This window comes from Aotus nancymaae, unplaced genomic scaffold, assembly GCF_030222135.1.
Source record: "Aotus nancymaae isolate 86718 unplaced genomic scaffold, 86718_ANA_hifiasm-v0.15.2.pri h1tg000014l, whole genome shotgun sequence".
Classification (NCBI taxonomy): domain Eukaryota; kingdom Metazoa; phylum Chordata; class Mammalia; order Primates; family Aotidae; genus Aotus; species Aotus nancymaae.
Genome location: NW_026988425.1, coordinates 119,222,394 through 119,242,562, shown reverse-complemented (window position 1 = coordinate 119,242,562; position 20,169 = coordinate 119,222,394).

The window sequence follows — 20,169 nt, the reverse complement described above, 5'->3', positions numbered from 1 at the left end:
CTGCACTTCTTTTGGAAAAAGGTCTCCATAGTCAGAAAATTCCCGAGAGAGTCTGTTCCTCCACTTTGGGAAACGAAGGGGATCAGAGAGATAAGAGAGACCTTGGTTCTGAGGCTTCTTTCTGAGGCCTTCCTATGTTAATTCAAAGGGCTTGGAATCTCAAAGGGCCAAACTTTTGGAGTATATTTTCTAAGGCCCACATATGCACTAATTCTATTTTTCTTGAACTTACAAGAATTAAAATTTTTTCACATTTCCTCTTTTAAGTGTCTACTAGCATAGGAGAAAGTTTTTCAGAAAAATAACTGAGAAAAGAAAAAAAAAATTGACCAGGGAGAGAAGTTTACAGAAGACAGGCCTGATTGCTTTACTTTGAAAATTACAGAAAAATCCTTCAACTTAAAGTAATGTTAAAACTACGACACTACTTATTAAGAAATTTTTATAACTATTCTATGAATCTAGCAGTTACCTATATATATTGTGAGAATTTCTGATCAAAAGACTTCTTTTTGCTAAAAATATTCAGCAAAAAAGAGCTTTGCTCACACTTTAGGGAAAAAAGCCTCTTTTAAAATGTTTGAATCTCTTCATGCAATATTCACATTGCTCTTGCAATCCCACATATATATTTTTTAAGGAGCTTATTTTGTTTTGGAGGCTAGGAAGGTTAACTTGCAGTGACTTTCAAGTCTTGGATTTAGTAAAAAAAAATTTTAAAAAGCTAGGCTCACCTGATTCTTAAATAATTCTTTTCCACTTAAGCAGAAGCCTTACCCTGCCAGATACTGAAAAGCGTATAGGTAAGGAACAATTTTTTATTTGTTTGGAAGTTACCTTTTGTTGGATTTTTTGGTCATGTTTTCTCCGTTGTCTCTATAATATCTATACCTGCATCTTCAGTCATACTTTAATGGTATAATTTTGACTTTTCTATTTAATGATGTGAGATCAAGCTTTTTAACTGTGGGGTTTTCAATCTCCTGGTGTCTTATGTAGAACCATTAATAGGAATTCCACACAGCCCAGATTGCTCTGGGGTACCTAACTTGAAAGATAAATGAATATTCTCACATCTCTTAAAATGTCTAGTATATAGTGTTAATTATTTTCTGTGACCCTACCTGACTCTGGTTATTGAGACTAACAGAAGTCTTAAAGGAATCACAGACTTGAATTCAACTCTGGAGTCAGTGACAGCAACTGTGGAAGACACAGAGCCCTTGCCTTAGCTAGAGTGCTGTCTCTCCTTAGACTAATTTCTCCTAATCTTTGTCACTGGCTCCTCTTCCTTTATCTGTCCTTTTTCTGAAGGATTTCTCAGAGGTTAGTCCTGGGCTCACTTTCCTTCTCACGCTACGTATTCACCGTGGACAATTTAACTCACTCCCATAGTTTCACTCCTCCAGTCACCAGTCCAGAAGGTGTTATTTCAAATACCACTCCCCCCAGTCACCACCCATGTCTGACTCTTTCTCCAGACTTACAAGTCTCTTTGATATCAGGCCTCAGCTTACCTGTCTTTTCTCTTTCTTTAAATTTTATTTTTAATCAACAAATAATAATTACAGGTATTTATGGGGTGCAATGTGATGTTTTGATACGTGTATATATTGTAGATCATAGATGAACCTGGAAGACATTATGTTAACTGAAATAATCCAGGCAGAGGAAGACAAATACTGCACAATCTCACTTCGATGTGGAATCTAAAGTAGTCAAACTCAGAAGTGGAGAGTAGAATGGGGATTACTGGAAGCTGAAAGGGGTGGATGGGAAAGAAGGGAGATGTTCAAAATATACAACATTTCAGTTAGACAGGAGAAGTAAGTTCTGGTGATTGATTGCACAGCATGGTGACTATAGTTAATGTGTATTTCAAAATTGCTGAAAGAGTGAATTTTAAATGTTTTCAGCACATGGAAATGATAAGTATGCAAAACTTTCTTACTAAAAACTGATGTTTCAAAGCAACGTAGACGATGGTGACAGACTAGGGTTGAGGATTGGGATTATTTTATATTGTTTTTGATAAGGTATATTAGTAAATTCTTTTGGATGACAATTTGGCATGTTATTTTAAGTGGGCATTTCCTTTAAACCAGAAATTTCACTTATAAAAATTTACCCTAGGACATTATCCTAAGGAAATAGCTGAATATGTGAATCATGTATTTCCAAGGGTCTTGCATTGTTTGTAATATCAAGAAAGGGCGGACTCCCTTTTTATGGGATATCTGTAAAATGAGATTATGTGTGTAATTATGGGATATATATACAGTGATATACGAGGAAGCTGCTAAAACAGTCATATTTACATATACAGTCATAGTTAACTACAAGTTGGTAATAGAAAAGGCAGGGAACAAAACATGATAGATATGACTAAATCTTATAAAAATGTGTGTATGTAAATTTCATCACCAAAGTCTAGAAAGTTATAAAACAATGTTGAGTCATTATCTATGGGTAATGGGATTGGGTTACTGGTGACTTTCTTATTCTTTAAAACTTACTGTACTTTCTCATTGTTTAATTTACTATTTTAATATGTATACAATAGGTATGTATGGCTTTTATAATTAGCAAAAACAAGTTATTTTTATTTTGAAAAGTAAATGAGTTGTTTTAAAAAATGTTCACAGATACTTGAAAAAAATAAAAATAATCTGTGCATGCATTTACATTGTTGAGATGAACTCTGTCTCCAGCTTAGATCTTTCTCTCGTGTGCTATGGTTTATTTAGCAAATGCTCATCGAGCCCCTATGATGTGCCACCACTGATAACTGCTATTGGCCATTTCCATCTCAAGGTCCTCCATGCGCCTAAAATCACTGTCTAAAACTAAATTTATCGTGTCTTGAAATCTGTCTCCTGTATTCCTAGTCTTAGTTAACAGGATCCCCACCTACCCAAGTGGGAAGTTTGAAAGAGAGTCGTCATGAGGCCTCCATTGACCTTACCCACGTCAGCTAGGATGCACAAGTCCTGTGGCTTTACTGTGCTTTACGGTATATTCCCTCGTCTTCATTTCCTGTTCAGTGGCCTAGCTGAGCCCCTCACCCTCAGCCCCCTGGACTGTAGCAGTTGTCTTCTATATTCCTAGACCATTCAACACATAATGTTCTAAAACACACCTCCCAGCTGTTGCTTCCACCGCTGCTGCGTCTTCCCACTCCCCTTCTTTCTCTTACCTTGTTCTCTGGAAGATTGATGGGTTAACTTTCAAGGTTTGGTTGAAATGCCACCTCTAACCTTTCTATTGGAATTGGCAGGTCTTCCCCTATAGTCCCAATGGGTCTCCTAAAAAGGACGGTGAGGTTAACATTGACCGAGTTCTCGTTGTAGGTCAAGCATGATCCTAAGACTTTCACACATTTTATCTCATTTAATAGTTAAAAGAATCTGTGAGATAGGCACTGTTATTATCTACGGGTAATAACCTAAGGTGAAGAACTTGAGATTTAGAGAGTTAAATAATTTGCCAAAGGTCACACAGTCAATAAGAATTTGAACCTAATCTGGCTCCAGAGCCTCGATCTTTACTTCTAAGAGTGGTTACATACACGTGTGTCTATAATTCATACTTAATTGTTTTTCTGTCAATATCTGTGACTGTGCAAAGGTCACATAGACAACCTCAGTAAAGGTTGCTGACTTATTGATTAATTTTTCTAGTATAGAAAATCTAAGCCAATGAGAATTAGCGTTGTTTAAAACTTTTTGTTGCTTACTTTCTCTCTGTTTGGATGAACTCTGATGTCCTTTTTGTCATTAGGTTACAATCGTGTTTGGTTCTCTTTTGCTTCTAGCTTAATGGACTAGATTCTGCCTGGTGATAAAGAAAAAAACTTCTAGAGGAGAATCATCTGATTCAGCTCATGTACATTGAATGTAACGGAACTGAACCAAGAAATGATGGGGATGATCTTTGTGAAAAATATAATCCTCCTATAAAACTGCTGAAAATTGACTCTGAATTTATTTAAGAAAGACTGTAAAACCTCCTTCAAGGCAGCATGTACACATGGCATAAGTGAATTTCTTTGGAGTATTTGGAAGATGTAAAATCTCTAAAGCCATTTAGTGAATATCTATCACTTCAGAGTTCCATAGGTATTAAAGGTGCCCTGGTTAAATGGACTCAGGGGTCAAAAATCACACCCAGTCAATCCTGTCCTCCATTGGTCTTTTAAATCCTTCCTAGTTCCTTATATAGGCCTTGCAACAGCCTCCTCACTGGTAGCTTCCTCATCTTTTGTGGCCTGCATACACTGCACACATCTCTGAAACAGAATTGTGATGAAGTCATGGCCCTTCTGCAAAACTCTGATGTCTCCTCATTGTCCCAAGGACAAAGTTTGTTCTCCATTGCCAGGTCCCTTCAATGGTTGCCATCCTGCCTTACTCACCATCACAGCCCCTGGGTTCAAATCATCGCCAGTCCACTCTTTGAAAAGGGCTGCCATCGCCTAACCTGCTGCCGGGCATGCTTTTCACTCTACTTGGTCTTCAAGCTCCAACTCTGATTTCTCTACCTCTTTAATAATTGCCTCCATTAAGGTACATACTTCTCCTCTGTGTCCCCAAAGTGCTTGGTACACACTCTGACCCTTGTTCCATAATTACCTGTTCACTTGATCTGTTTGCCTACCTAGAATATGATTGAGGTCAGGAACCAATCTCACTTTGAATTTTTCTTTAGTGCCCTGTAGAATAGTGTTTCTCAAAGTTTAATGTGCATACACATCACCTGAAGATGTTGTAAAATCAGATTCTGATTCAGCTGTCAGGGTGGAGGGGGACTTGGATGGGGCAGTCAGAATTTCTTACAAGCTCTGAGTGAAATACCGATTGTGCTGGACTCTGGATCACACTTAGAAAAGCAGGCAGGTGTTTTTCAGAAATTAATAATGTTTGAAATGAATAAACCAAAAATCGAAAAGAAAAACCAAGAGTAAAACATATCAAACCATTCTCCACTTTGTTTTTAATGGTTTTCCTTAAGCAGCTAACATCTTCACTGAGTCTCTGCATCTCCCTAGTGGTCATTATGTTTTTATAGCTTTAACATTTCCCCACATTTTAATACTATTAAAGTTTGTCTTCTTTAATTTTTTCCCTCTGGAAAAATTTCAAATTTAGGTTTGTCTCAACCAGGACCAGTACTGCACAAATCTGTTATAATGGGACATTTATTTCTTGAAATATAATGTTTAAAACGTTTTTGTGTATATTATAGGCCCTGTTTTAATTAGACAATACAACATATAATTGCAGTAAAATGGGGCAAAATGTGTCTTCATATGTATAATCTATATACCTAAAATTTATGTCTATATATGTGATATGTTCTTATGTTTTTGAATAAATTTTTTTTAAAGGGTTCAGTTGAACTTTAAAGATGGATCCTTGCCTTTTCACAGTCACTTCCTGTTCTGATTAATATTCATTTGCAGGCATGTTTTGCAAAGAAATTAGCTCACTACAATTTGGCTGATTTTGTACCCAAACTTAGCTTTTCCACATTCTTTTCTTCTATGAATATGAAAAAATGAAATTTAAGACTCTGTAGCTGGAAAGGGCCCAGGGACATTTTTCACAAATGCTGAATATTTCTCTCACTGTCAACCCTTTACCTTGGAAACCAAATCAAAATGCAACAATGAATCAACTACATAATAAAAAATTCAGGTCTATTGCCAACTAATTAATGGGAACATCTGGTTATTTTGATGGTCATAATGACCAAAACAGTTGACCCTTACAACCCAATCAGCATCCCAAATCTGATTCCATAATAAAAGCAGCAAGAGACAGATTCAAGGTAACTCAGAGGTATCACCTTCATTATGTTGGTTAAGAACAGTGACAGCTAGGCTTCGTAATTTTATCGGGAAACCTGTATTCTCAAGAACCCTTCTGGTTCTGAACCTCAGTGTTCCAATGAATAATGTAATTGTCTCCACTACAAGGTTGCCGTCTCCTATTTACATGCCTTAGTCTGCCTTTGCTGCAATTTATGGGTACTTTGAATTTCAAACGTGAAATCTTTCATCTTAAGGAGACATGTGTTAAATATTTGTTTTAGTGCACCTCGGGGAGTGAGGCTGATGTGCACTGAAGATTCAATTAGCAATAGTGATGCTGGTGATTAAAGAGCTAGAATCATCTGGCTGATTCATTTGGTCTCTTTTCATCTCATTTCTTAGGGAATAAATGTGGCTTGAAATAAAGTTTTATTTTGAATTAGTGTGTAATGCTACCCAGTGAAGAAAGACTTTTTATTTTTTGTCCAAATACGATCTGTTTCCGTATATAGACAAATTCTTGATGAATTTCTTGAGAAATTCTTGAGAATTCTTGATGAATTCTCCACTATGTGCAAACTGCTCAAGTCATTTGGAAAAATTGGTAAGCTGGGATGTAGGAAGATGAACGTTAGTTGTGTTCCTAGAAAATTACCTTCTACTCACTTTAGAGCAGTAATCACAAACCAATGCTGTGTGGATTAGTGCAGTGTTAAGAAACCTGTGAATGAGTTGGCAATATTAATGATTTGAGAGGCTCCACGTAATCTACATTCTGGCTTCCAGTGGCAAAGGCTGTGTTGCATATGCCCCTCTTTCACTGGGCATCTGTTCTCTGGTTTACACTGTGGTGCTCATGTATGTGACCTGTCGGGCATCTAAAGGCAAATCCTGCTCTGAAGTTTCAGGTGGTGCACATCTTCACGACTCCACAGCAGCAATGTGGAGGTAGGGGTGGAGAATAGAGTATGCACCAATTATGGGACTTACCCACCCAGATTTAGACATGGGTCCGTGGAACTGACCCTGAGAAGAGGCAGTAGTATAGGTAAGATCCAAGACTAAGGCATATCTAACAGACATCCATGTATGGGGAGGGCTGCAAAATGATATGGTAGACCCCCTGCAGGAGATTGCAGAGAAGGGGATTTGCAGTGGAGAGTCATCACTGAAGAGGAGTTTTAAGGAATAGAAAGGCTCCTTCCTACAAGGGATTCAAAGCCTCCTTCCAGTGCCAAGAATTGAGGCTCATGATCACAGCAACCAAAACACAGGGGCGCGAGTCTGTTGAGACACCATGGCAGCGGCTCGGTGTTAAACCAGATCTGCCAGATTGCCAATGCTGAGTTTCAGTGATTGGCAGGCAGAGGCTGCTGGCTCCTTCTTGATTTCAAGAATAGGGCCAGAACTAGAGGTAGTAGACACACAAAGAAAACCTGGGAGATGTCCTTGAATTTGACGTTGAGAACCTGGGAAAAGATACGCAGAACAATTGCTGTGAAAGGAGTGTAAAAACCTCTCCACTTCATTCTTCAATGAGTCATTCTTTAATATTGCAATTCCTCTGTAACATTAGCATAAACTTTGGTGGCACCTTATTTTTAAAACGGGAGGAAAGAAGAAAGCTATAAAAACATAGCAAGACCGTGAGATGATACAGAATCATCATCCACCAACGTCTATTCAGCAGGTATTAGCAAAAACCTGTACAGAACAACCCCTCTTGCATATAAAAGGATATTACAATTTGAAACCTACAGTTCTTCGCCTAGCACCCAGTTTGACCTCTCCCTAGGAGATAATGGCCTCTTGAACACCTGGGGGTTAACCAGCCAAGAAAGGGGTTGCTGCTGAGATGGAGGGAGAGATTAGATTAGACGGAGAATACTAGACACACAGCTCTGGCTGCTGTACCTCTGGCTGCGTTGCTGGGTAGGCATCCCTAATTGATTACAGCACTCTTTGCTGCTGAGCTGGGATGAGGCCTCCGAATTGTTCCCAATATCATGCATCAGGAGCCAATCAATTAGGGTTGACATAGCAATGAAGAGCATCTGCCCTCCTTTGATTAGATTTTTACTGCCAAGTGGGCTGTGGATGAGGCTGCTGAGTGGGGGCAGACCATTCACATCCAGGTTGGAAGCAGGCAGATTGTCAGCCAGGGAAGCTTATAACGGAATGTATTTTTAAGGTATTTATTTGTATTGATCCTTCCTTCCCTCCCCACCTCTTCTAGAGAGCAAGGCCTTTATAATTCCCTGCCTGTAGGATTTTGTTGGGCAAAAAGCATAAGATACAGTAATACTTCCCACCTCTTAAAAGAGATTTAACTGAATGAAAAGATTCTTTGCTATGTGCTTCAAAAGAAAGGCGGGAGAAGGGAATCATTTAGGATAATTGGAGTCATAGTTTTGCAGGCATGTGAGTGGAAGGAAAGTATAGATGAACAACCTGTAGCAATCAGGGTCCCAGCAGGAAGAAGGAGCTGTCAATTTAGAATAGCAGAGGCCCCAAGGAAGAAGGAAGTACCCTGTGTCTAGCAACAGCAGAGCTGTTATCACCAATTGGTCCAAAAGGATGAGGGGAGGGAGTGGTCCATGGAGCATAAAGGAGAGGGTGGTGTAGACAGGCTGATCTAGAAAAAAGCAGCTATGCAGGGAGGAAGTCTACCTCACTCTCTTCTCTCCTTCTCTCTCCTTGCTGGGGCTCCCTGTGGCCAAAATAAATCGGGAACCAAAGGCCAGGAGAGTTCACGTAAGATAGAAGTGATAGTTCATGCAGGTCAGCAGGGAGCAGAGTGGCAAGGGGTGGAGCATGGATGGAAGAGCAAATAGAATCTGTCTGTCACAACTCGAGCCATTTCCTTCAACATCCACTCTTGCCTTAACCCGGCTGAAAAGATTTTTTATTCATCACAGGGGACAAGTAAAGTCCCCCTAGATACCATAGCATCGAGAGATGCTAGAAATTCAGTTGTACTTTCACCAGAAACTTAAAACATCAGTGTTCTACTATAGGATAGTGAAAGAAACTGGGGGAACAAAATGAGTAATACACATAGCTGCCGTGGTCCCCAGTGTGGTAGTTGATTTGATGGTCTAACTTGAGGATCATGTATTTGTCATCTTCTACTGCCTGTTTCATTTCCCCTTTGTCTTGCCAGCACCTCAGCTGGGTGGGCCCCGTGAATACCCTGGGTCATAGACACAGATTTCCTGACCTCTGGTGAGTAGCAGCAGCTCAATTTTTCCCTGTTAATAAGTCCACTGTATATACTGGACAATACAATCTTGCTCTTCCCTGATGGTTCAGTATCATGAAAAGCTCCAACTGAGCTTTTTTTTTTAGTGAATTATAACTATGATTGTGTTGCCTGGTGGAAGCATTCCTTTCTTTGGTACTAAGATTTCCAAACCCACTGAGTTCAAGCTTGCAGGAACAGGAAGCAAAAATTCTTCAAGTTATGAGATGTAACTCCTGCCTCTGTCCTTTGATTCACAAACATGTGCATTTTGGCTGTAGGGGGAGACAGTGCTATATATTGGCCATTGGTTTAAGACACATACCATATCCTGCAGGACAGCATTCCAGCCTTGAAAGGGAGTATCTCCCAGCTAGCACTGTAACAGAGCCTTCAGCAGGACATCCCACTATTCTGTTGAGCAAGGTGCTTCTGCGTGCAAGTGCACAGAAGAAAGAGCATCCCATGGGCATGAGCTCATCACTTCATTTATTTTGTTATAAAATATCTTTTCTGGGCTGAGTGCAGTGTTTCATGCCTGTAATCCCAGCTACTTGGGAGGCTGAGGCAGGAGAATTGCTTGAACCCGGGAGGCGGAGGTGGCAGTGAGCCGAGACTGCTATTGTGCAAGCCTGGGCAACAGAGTCAGACTCCATCTCAGAAAAAAAAAGGAAAAGAAAAAGAAAAAAAAAATGTTTTCTGGATGGAGATGATGTGGAGTGGCAATCCATGGCAATAGGCAAGGCATTGTATTAACCCACAAACGGTGGTATTGATACAAGGATTTTGTAAAGTATCTAGTGAAACATAACAAAAGATAGAATACGTGATCTCCAAAAGCCAACACATTGGTTCTTTTCTGTAATCATGGGCGGAGCAAGTTTCAGCAGCTTTTCTAACTTTAAGGGGAAAATGTCAACTTTGTATAGATTGATAGACTTTCAGAAATAGACTTATCATTCTGGCAGGCCCCTAAACTTTCTAAAAGTCTCTTTCCCATCTTCTGACTTCACATGTTTTGCTAAGGCTTCTTGAATGCTTTATACTTTTTGGTCACCAGATCTGATTAGCATCATTTAATCTATATAACAAACAGTCATCATATTCCGTGAGCTATTAGGGTGAATAAACTTCCTCTGGATCCTATTGGGAATGAGAATGAACTTACACAACTATGAGACAATATATTAAAGTTTTATACAGCCATGTATACCATACAGGTAAATTGTTGTCCCTGCCATGTAAATACAAACTCCTTTTGTTTGGAGTGGGGAATCAAGCACTTGCTAGGTCAGTAACTGCATACCAGGTAGCAGGAGAGGTGTGGATTTCCTTGAGTAAAGACATCCCATCTGAAACTGTTGCTTGTTCAGCCTTAGCACTTGTATCAGCTTGCAATAATCTGCTGTCATTTGCCACAACACATATGGCTTTTATACCAGTAATACAGACATTTATGGTAAGAATCCCTCCAACCTTTGCCTCTCTCCAGTCTTTGATAGCCGTGCTAGTCTCTGCCTCTCCCCAAGGATGAATTTTTGCTTTTGGTTTCCTATTTTAGCAAAAGGGGTAGACCCAGTCTGGTCCTTCCTAGCAGAATGGTCCCCACTCCTCTTGTCAGAAAACCAACTTGGACATTGTATCCAATACTAAGTACATCTAGTTTCATTATTCATTCTGGGTCTTGAGTCCCATTAGGACTGTCCTAAAACTCCATCTATTACTTGATGTCTATCACCCCTATTGTGACTGGTGGACACCATATCATTCATGTCTCTGAAAAGGAGCAGCAGTTCAGAATCCATTTCTAACAGTCCCTAGAAGGTCTTTGTATTTCCCTTTCTTGGTGCATGATAACTGTGTAAATGGCCATGGGTCCCTCTGGGAAGGAACTGGTAACACGCTGTGAATTTCTACCAAAGTGACTCATGTTAGGTTTCTTACTACCAGACCTCAAAATTTCACACACACACACACACACACACACACACACACACACACACTATATATATATACACATATATATAGATACACACACACACGTCAGCATCTCTTTTATTTCTTGAGATTTCATAATCAATACACTCTTACTGCATATCCATGAGAATCCAGACACTCTGATTTCCAGATAGTGTCACTGGTGAGTTTGATGAAATGTTTATGAAATACATAGTGCCAGTCATATATAAGTCCTTCCAGAGGATTGAGAAAGAGTATAGACTCTCCTCTAATTCATTTTATGAAGCTAGAATAACCTTGATACTAAACCAAAAAGATCAATATGAGAAAGAAGAACTGTAGGCTAATATTATCATAGGGATATTTGCAAAATTCCTGAGAAAAATATTGGTAAACCAAATCCAGCAATGTATAAATGGGTTAATGTTCTATGAGTAAGTTTAATTCATTCTAAGAATTTAAGTGTGACATATTTAAAAATAAAGTTACAGATATAGATAGGTAGACAGACAGATAAATAGCCTCTGCCCTCTGTTCCTAACACAGAACTCCTAAAACCCTTGTAATTTCTTGATCAGTAGGGGTGTTAGGTTCATCTTTTGTTCTAATATTTGGTCTTTGACCCTGGTTCCTGACATAGAGCTCTTAATCCCTTGGAATTTCCTGCATAATAGGAGATCTTTTGTTCTAATGAGGGGACTCTTGGTGGGATCCTGGGTGGGGCTGGTCATAATTAGAAACTTGGAATGTTCAGCCCCACTCCCCATCCTCTGGGAAGGGGAGAAGGGCTGGAGATTGAGTTCATTGTGCATGACTACATAGTGAAGCCTCTGTAAAAATCGCTAAACTATGAAGTTCAATAACTTTCTGCATTGGTGAGCTCATCCATGTGCCCAGAGGAAGATGCACCCCAGCCCCATGGGATAGAAGCTCCTGGGCTCAGGAGTTATCCAGACCTTGCCCTGTGTATCACTTCATCTGGCTGTTCATTGGCATCATTTGAAATATCATTTGTATTACACTGGCAATAGTAAGTAAATGGTTTTCCTTGGTTCTGTGGGCTGCTCTGGCAAATTAGTAAAGCAGAGAAGGGGGTTATGGGAGCCTCTGATTTGTAGTCAGTTAGAAATTGTGGATAAACTGGTGGTGAAAGAAAAACTTGAGCTGAATTAAAATTAAAAGTGATTAATTGAGCAATGTATGATTTGTAAACCAGATAGCCTCCCAAGCCAGAGTAGGCTCAGGGACTCCATGGCAGCCACATGGTGGAAGAAGATTTATGGACAGAAGAAGGAAAGTGATGTACAGAAAACAGAAGGGAGGTACAGAAACAGGGGATTAGTTACAGCTCTGCATTTGCCTTATTTGACCATTGTTCAAAGAGTTGGGCACATTTGATTGGCCAGAAGTTGGTGATTACCGCAAGAGTAGGCTACAGTCTGTTTACACCTCTACTTGTTACAGTTCACAACGTACAGGGAAACCTTTAGGCCAAACTTAAAATACGTAAAGAGGCAGCTTTAGGCTCAACTTGACTTAACACTGGGAACCTACTCCTGGCGATTGACACTCGAAGCTGGTGACAGTGTTACAGGACTGAGCCCCTAACCTGTAGGTTCTCTGCTAACTTTGGTTAGTGTTGGAATTGAACTGAGTTGAAGGGCACCCAGCTGGTGTTGGAAAATCGATCAATGTGGGGGAGAACGCACACACCTAGTCACAGAAGTACTGAGTGTTTGTATAGAGAAAAAGACTGTTAGTATAGATTTTTCCTGTATCACGGTAAGTTTGTTTTCGTATTTGAAAATCAAAAATATAATTTATTATAACTCAATAAAAATTAAAACCACATGACTACGTAAATAGATATAGAAAAAGTACTTTATAAAATTCAAAATCAGCTTATGATAAAGAGTAGAAGCTTGAAAATAAAACTAAAATATTATTTTGGACTAAATGACTAACCATACTAGGGTTAGTGAGGAACATAGAATCTTCTCTATGATTTGTGCTAAGTTGATGTTGAGTGAATATCTATATTTAAAAAGTTAACTTTGATTCTTACCTATAGATTGTGACCTAAAGCAATTACCCTTTAGAAGCAACAAAAGAAAATAGTTTCATGATACTGGAATAAGCAGGAAACTTCTTATTTTTTATTTTATTTATGAAGAAATTTATTTCTTACAGTTTTGAAGGTTGGTGAGTTCAAGATTGAGGGACTGGTGTCTGGTGAGGGCCTTTTTGCTGTGTCATAACATGCTGGAGGGCATCACAGGGCAAGAGGGCAAGAGTAAGCCAGCTCAGGTCTCTCTTCTTCTTTTATTTTTTTATTTTTAATTTTTTAAAAATTGTACTTAAGTTCTTGAGTACACGTGCATGTCGTGCAGGATTGTTGCATAGGTATACACATGCCGTGATGGTTTGCTGCATCCATCCCCCCGTCATCTACATTAGGTATTTCTCCTAATGTTATCCCTCCCCAATCACCGCCGCCCCCACAACAGGCCCCAGTGTGTGATGTTCCTCTCCCTGTGTCTGTGTGTTCTCATTGTTCAACAGCCACTTATGAGTGAGAACATGTGGTGTTTGGTTTATCAGAAAAGTTTTAAACAGGGCATGAGATGCACTAACCTAGTTGCCTAGGCTGGTCTCAGACTCCTGGGCTCAAGTGATCTGTCTGCATTGGCTTCCCAAAATGTCGGGATTATAGGCAGGAGCCACTGCCCCAGCCCATAATTTTCTACATTTGGAAATAACCCAAATTTCCATCAAAAACTATAATAGAGAAATAAGTTGGTACAATTATACACAGCAATGAAAAAAACCTATTGATAAACATACTAACATGGATGAATCTCACAACTATGTGGAGTGAAGTGAGTCAGAGATAAAACATCACATAGTGTATGATTCCATTTATGATTCTCAAATGCAGTCAAAACTAGTGATAGAAGTCAGAATGGTCATTAACTTCAGGGGTGCGATGCTGGTTAGGTGTGGAGTGTGAGGGAAACTATGACTGTGAAGACGTAGAATGTTCTAGTCCTTATCTGTCTGGTGGTTATAGATTGTGCATTTTATTTAAAAATCCCTCAAGTTCCCAAAATTTGCTAACTTTATGATAAATTTTATTTGTAAACGTTCTTAGTATTATAACTGAATTTTGAAAATTACTTTGAAACATGGAGAAGATGGGAGGGCAACCTGGTAGCTGTGAAGTGGCTACGTTGTCTGGGGCGTATGCCCTGGGGTTCATTGTCAGATGCCAGGAAAATTTAGGGCACAGACCCACATGAAGAGTTTAGAAGTGGAGATTAATAGGCAGAAGAGAAGAGAAAGAGAAAAAACTTGCTCTATGCGCAAAGGGATCTCGGAGCGGAAAGGACCAGTGGGTGGTGGATGTGCTGAATTTTATAGTCAGGTCTGAGGAGGTGGTGTCTGATTTATGTAGGGCTCACAGATTGGTTCAATCAGGTATGACGTTTACATAGTGTGTGGTGCGGGGAGTGGGGAGTGTGGGGAACGCTGGTCACCCCACCCTAATCTTATTATGCAAACAGGATTTCCAGGTGATCGGGGACAACTTGTCTGCCTCTTACTGTACACGTGACTGACAAAGAGAAGGGAAGATGGAGCCGCCAGCTTGAACGTGTCTAGTCCTTAGTTCCTGCTGGCATTCACGCATGCAAGTTCCCAGCTTGCTTGTATATGTCTGCAGCTCAACTTCACAGGCTGCTCTTTGTTAGAAAATGATTTGGGGCTGCTTTTCATTAAAAAGAATAGCCTCACTGAGGACTCTCATACCCTTACTGTCTGCCTAAGTTATTTCTTCTTAACTCCTGTATCAGCTGGAGACTCGATTACATCTGTAGATATTAACACAGGGGCAGCTTACCTTAATACTGAAAAATCACTGCATAATACTTCTGCTCCTGTCCTATGTGGGTAACAGAGAAATGTTACAGCTTAATTCCTCATCTCCTCCTTTTGTTATTTAGCAACTAAGTGGTGATGAATCATTGAACTAAGATTGTTTTTCAGACCACAGCATACTGAGGTTATATTAGTGCATTGCAATTTTCTGAATATATAATCTGTTACTATAATTCTGTCAACTCCTTGTAAATATGGTTACATACTATGAGTCAACTCTTTGAGTTTTCTATTTACAACTGTATGTTAATGGAGTCACTTCAGGTATTAGTAATAGAAAATCACTTGAATTGTGAGGCTTGGTCCAGTGTTGGCAATTTTATGGTCCAGATTTGGCAGACCAAATCAGCCATTGTTTCTGTTTTTGGAGAAGCAAATAGTCTTGTGCCAGGATATCAAATGCCAGCCACTCTTTGTGAAGGTAAAGTTCTCTGGGCCCACACTATTCTATTACACTGCTCCTGAAATATTTGTTTTTCCTGGAAAGGCCTCCTCTTTCTCTCTATCTCAAGCACCACTGCAGTATTCCCGAGTCTTTCTCCAAGTTGGAAAAAAAATAACAAAAAATGCAACCTACAGATAGCGTATTCATGCAAATAGCCAGACACCAAAACACATTCCCACTTTGATCCGCTCAGGGCAACTCTTTCTCCCCTTCTTATCAGATTGTTTCTAAGTTTGGATGCTCTGGGTCAATGGTACCATCTGGTGCTTGAAGTGGGAAATTGTTCTCATCACTGTATTTTCTCTACAACGTTTTTCTTTTCTTTTCTTTTTTTTTTTTTTACCTTTTAAGAAGATGGTGCCCAAATGAGGGTGCTCTCATTTCCTTTGTCTTTCAGCATTTTCAACTGTGCCAAATCAGTGACTCCTTCTCTCACACTTGCCCCTTGGCTGCTGGGTCTCAGAATATGTCAGGCAGTGGCATGAATGTTGAACAATACTTTGTTTCTGCCTTTACCTTGCTCTCTTTCTTTCACATTTCACAAAGTCACCCTTTTAAATGGTTGTACCTTAACCTTGAGGTTAGGAGACTGAGGATGAGAAAAGTCAATAGGCTTCCCTTCCTGTCACACAGAGGCAGGACCTGGGCTGATGCTGGAGTCGGGGTTGTTCACAACTTGGAACAGCTGGGGACACACAGAAACCAAGAAAAATCTGTGGTATTTATTTTCAATCATCTAAACTTTCCTAGAGAATTTGGTAATACTTTTAAACTGCAAGTAAGTGAAGGCACTCATGTTTTAATAATTTATGTTAGTTTGGGTTTCCTAACGCGTGGGCTCATTTGATGTGACTGCCACGTCTTTCTTCCTTTTTGTGTTTCTGTATTGGACCCTCTCTGTTGGTCTGGGAAGCAGATGGTCTTTTCAATTGACTCATACCAGACTTTTGAAATTCCCCCACAAGTATATCTATGCTCAGTGACTTTTCTCTGCAGGCCAGAATAATATTTCAGCATCTCTGTGCTTTTCAAATGATGTACCAGATGGATGCTTGAGCAGAAATGAGATATAGATTCTTATTACATAAATGACACACAAGCTACAGAGTCAAGTGAAGTTAGGTCTACGGTGATTGTGCTCAGTTTATCAAATTAAAGGGGTTATCTGCTTGGTTTGTCTGTAATTCTCTTTTTTTCCCCTTTACTTGATCATAATTTGATGAGTTTAGAGAAAATGGATTTCTGGATTGCTTGAGCTTTGGCCTGCATACATGAACCCATTCAGTAACCATTTGATGACTACCTGCTATTGCTAGGTACTGGGGACATAAAGTTAATGGCATGCAGTTTTTCCATGAGCTCAGCTCGTGACAGAGCAGGAGCACCATCATCTTGGACAAACACCACCACTTTAAGCTCCCTTTCTAGCCTCATGCATTTCACGGAAGTCACTTCTCTTCTAACTACAAATAGCCAGAAAGAGCAGACGGTAAAACACAGATAAGATAGCCCGGGCACAGAGGGAAGTGGGGGGAAAGTCTCCTGGGTAACTGCCAAACTTCACCCTCATACAGTGGGCCCCAGTAAAACAGTGGGCCTTCATAAGCACATTCCTTTCCCCTCAGGTGCACTAAGATAGGGAAGCTACAAGAAGATGCAGGGGATATGCCTGCAGCTGCAGAAAGATGTGTGGGAACAGACACCCAACTCTCCCTCCCAGATAAGCACAACAAAGAGACACAGAAACAGTCTAAGCCTTGATAAACTTTCCCACCCTGAATCCTTAAAAATTCTTACTCTCTAAGAGAGTGTGACTTTGACCTAACTCAGCCAGAAGCCCTTCTCAGGTTTGTTTTCTCTAAAATAAATCTGTCCAAACTGACAAGCCACCTTTTCGTGTTTCTTTCCTCTTTCTTAAATTCTTAGTTTGAAAGAGAGACTTGTGAATAGATAATTAAAGAGATATGATTAGTTTAAAAATATAGGTATGAATAAATAAAGTTTTATGAGATATAGAAAAAAAAAAGTTTAATTCTACCCAGTAAGGTCAGGGAAGACTTTGTAGGACCTGATGGCATACACCCACACACACGCGTATATATATATATATATATATATATATATATATATGTATATAATTATATAATTAGTCAAAACTATGCATACAGAGAAGGCAACAAGTGTTAAGGTGAGAAGCTGCCCCAAGTAAAGACAGCTAAATCCTTGAGCCACTAAGATTCTTTTTTTTAGCATAACAAATATACTACCTATTTGTTCACTACAAATATATGGACTATTATTGATGAAAATGGAAATATAGAAAGAACCACTTAAAATAAATGATTGTTTTTACTAAACTCAAGTATTTAATGATTTGTTGCTTCACTTAAGAGAATCGGAAATGTGCTTTGGGGAAAGCTTAGCATTTAAAATGAAGAAGAGAAGTAGGCGTGGATAACAGGGAGAGTGAGAGGTTTTTCAAGATTGACAACCTCTGGGAGAGAAAGAGCAAACCCAGAGACACACTTTCGTGTGAATTTCTCCATTATATTTGCCTCCTTGGCGGGAATGTCCCTTCTGGTTTATTTTCTAGACCTATGATATATGGTCCCTTTGCCCACAGCCAGTTAAAGGGAGGTGAGTGCTGAGCAGGTAAAACTCCACGTTATGCCGAAGTCCCTCAGGGTTGGGAATTGGTTTTATCCTCCCTGTGTAGGGCACATAGATTTTAGCATACTGTGTATGTCATACTGCATCATCAGCTGCTTCTGGATATGTTGTGGACTGCAGGCTTCCTCCCAGGCTCTGGACTACTAGATGTTTTGCATTTCTTCATGGGCCTGACACCAAAAATGGTGTCATGTATAACATTCCCTGTAGCTTGTAGAGAGCTACCCCCTACTTTGTTCCTTTATTCTGTTTATTCTCTATGGATGATTTTTTTCCATGAACCTGTTTGAAGGCACACATGAAGTTTGATGGGGAATACTTTGCCCAGGCGACCTGATACTGTGCAGATGAATTAAGGCTTCCAGCATATCACTGTAACTCCAAGCCTGCATTGCAGAGAAGCCACTCACACCCTACCCCTCCCAACACTCTGGCATTATTCTTAGCTACGGTCTCAATCTGCTGGCCTCAAAGCTTCTGAAAAACACTTTCCACGTGCTCCCATTCCTCCTGGCTTCCTGCTTAGGGCCCTGCTGCTCTGTCAGGCTTCCTCCTGGCAACTCATGCTGCTCTTTAGCCATCTTTTAAGCAACTCATCCAACTGAGCCATCCCTGGGACTGTCTCTGGACTGGAGGCCATTGTGGGGGCACCCCATAAGATTTTCTCTGGTCCTTGCCACAGAGACTACTGTATATCAAATGATGACCATCATAACTAGGGCTCTCTGTGAGGGGCTTTATGTACATGATCCCAATTAATAGTCACAATGTTTTTTAGGTTATTCATAACCATTCTTACTATTTACACCAAGAACCTACAGGCCAAAGAGGTAAAGTGCTCTGTTCAAGGTCACATTATGGGAAAACGGAAGCTCAAGTGTGTCTGACTATAAAGCCCCTGTGCTATTGTTTGAATGTTTGTTCCCCGAACTTCACACCGAAACTTGATCACCAGAGTTGGAAGTGGGGCCTAATAGAAGGTATTTGGGTCATGTGGGTGGATCCTTCATGAGTGGGATGGTGGTATCTTCATGGTAATGAGTAAGCTCTTGCTTTGTTAGTTTCTAAGAGAGCTGGTTGTTAAAAAGAGCCTGGCACATCCCCCCAGCCCTCTGCCTCCTCTCTCACCATGTGATCTGCACACACTGGCTCCCTTTCATCTGCTGCCATGAGTGGGAGCTTCCTGAGCCCCTTACCAGAAGCAGATGTTGGTGCCTTGCCTCGTGTGCAGCCTGCAGAACTGTGAGACAAATAAACCTCTTTTCTTTATAAGTTATCCAGCCTCAGGTATTTCTTTCTAACAGCACAGGTGGACAAATACTCCCCTGCTGTTAAATACCCTCATTCCTGCGTACATAGACAGATGAGGTTTTGAATGATTGTCCTCAATGCTAAGGGCCACAGAAGTATCCCCCCTTTTCTAGTGTTTCTTAGTTCTCATCAACCATGTTTCATGTTGGCAGGTCTTCATCTTGCCTCAGCACACTGCTCAGACATGTGGCCGGTGGCTTGTGTCAACCCCTCTGGGGACTGATTTTGCAAAATGGGTCTCAATGCAGCAAGTGACTGTACAGCTTAGTGGAAAGTACTCTAAGTAGAGAAAGAAACAAAGAAAAATAACATTCCAGGGGAAAATCCTGTGGTTCCCATTACGAGGATAATTAAGTGAAAAATTCGAGGTTGGACATGGTGGCTCCTGCCTATAATTTCCACACTTTGGGAGGCAGAGGCAGGAGGATCACTTGACCCCAAGAGTTTGAAACCAGCCTGGGCAACATAGCAAGACCCTGTCTCTACAATTTTATTTTTAAATTAGCCAGACATAGTAGAACACACCTGTAGTCCCAGCTATTCGGTAGGCTAAATTGGAAAGATTGCTTGAGCCCAGGAGTTAGAGGCTGCAGTGAGCTATGATTGCACCACTGCACTGTCTAACAAACAAAAGAAAGAAAGAAAGAAAAAGAAACAAGGTGCAGAACAAGTGTACATTTGCTTTTCGGTGTATATAAAAGTATGCCTACTTGCTTACTTTTAACAATAAGGAAAGAATAAAGAAAAGATAAATGAAAAGCTAGTAAAAATAGTTACCCTTCATGGTTGTAGAAA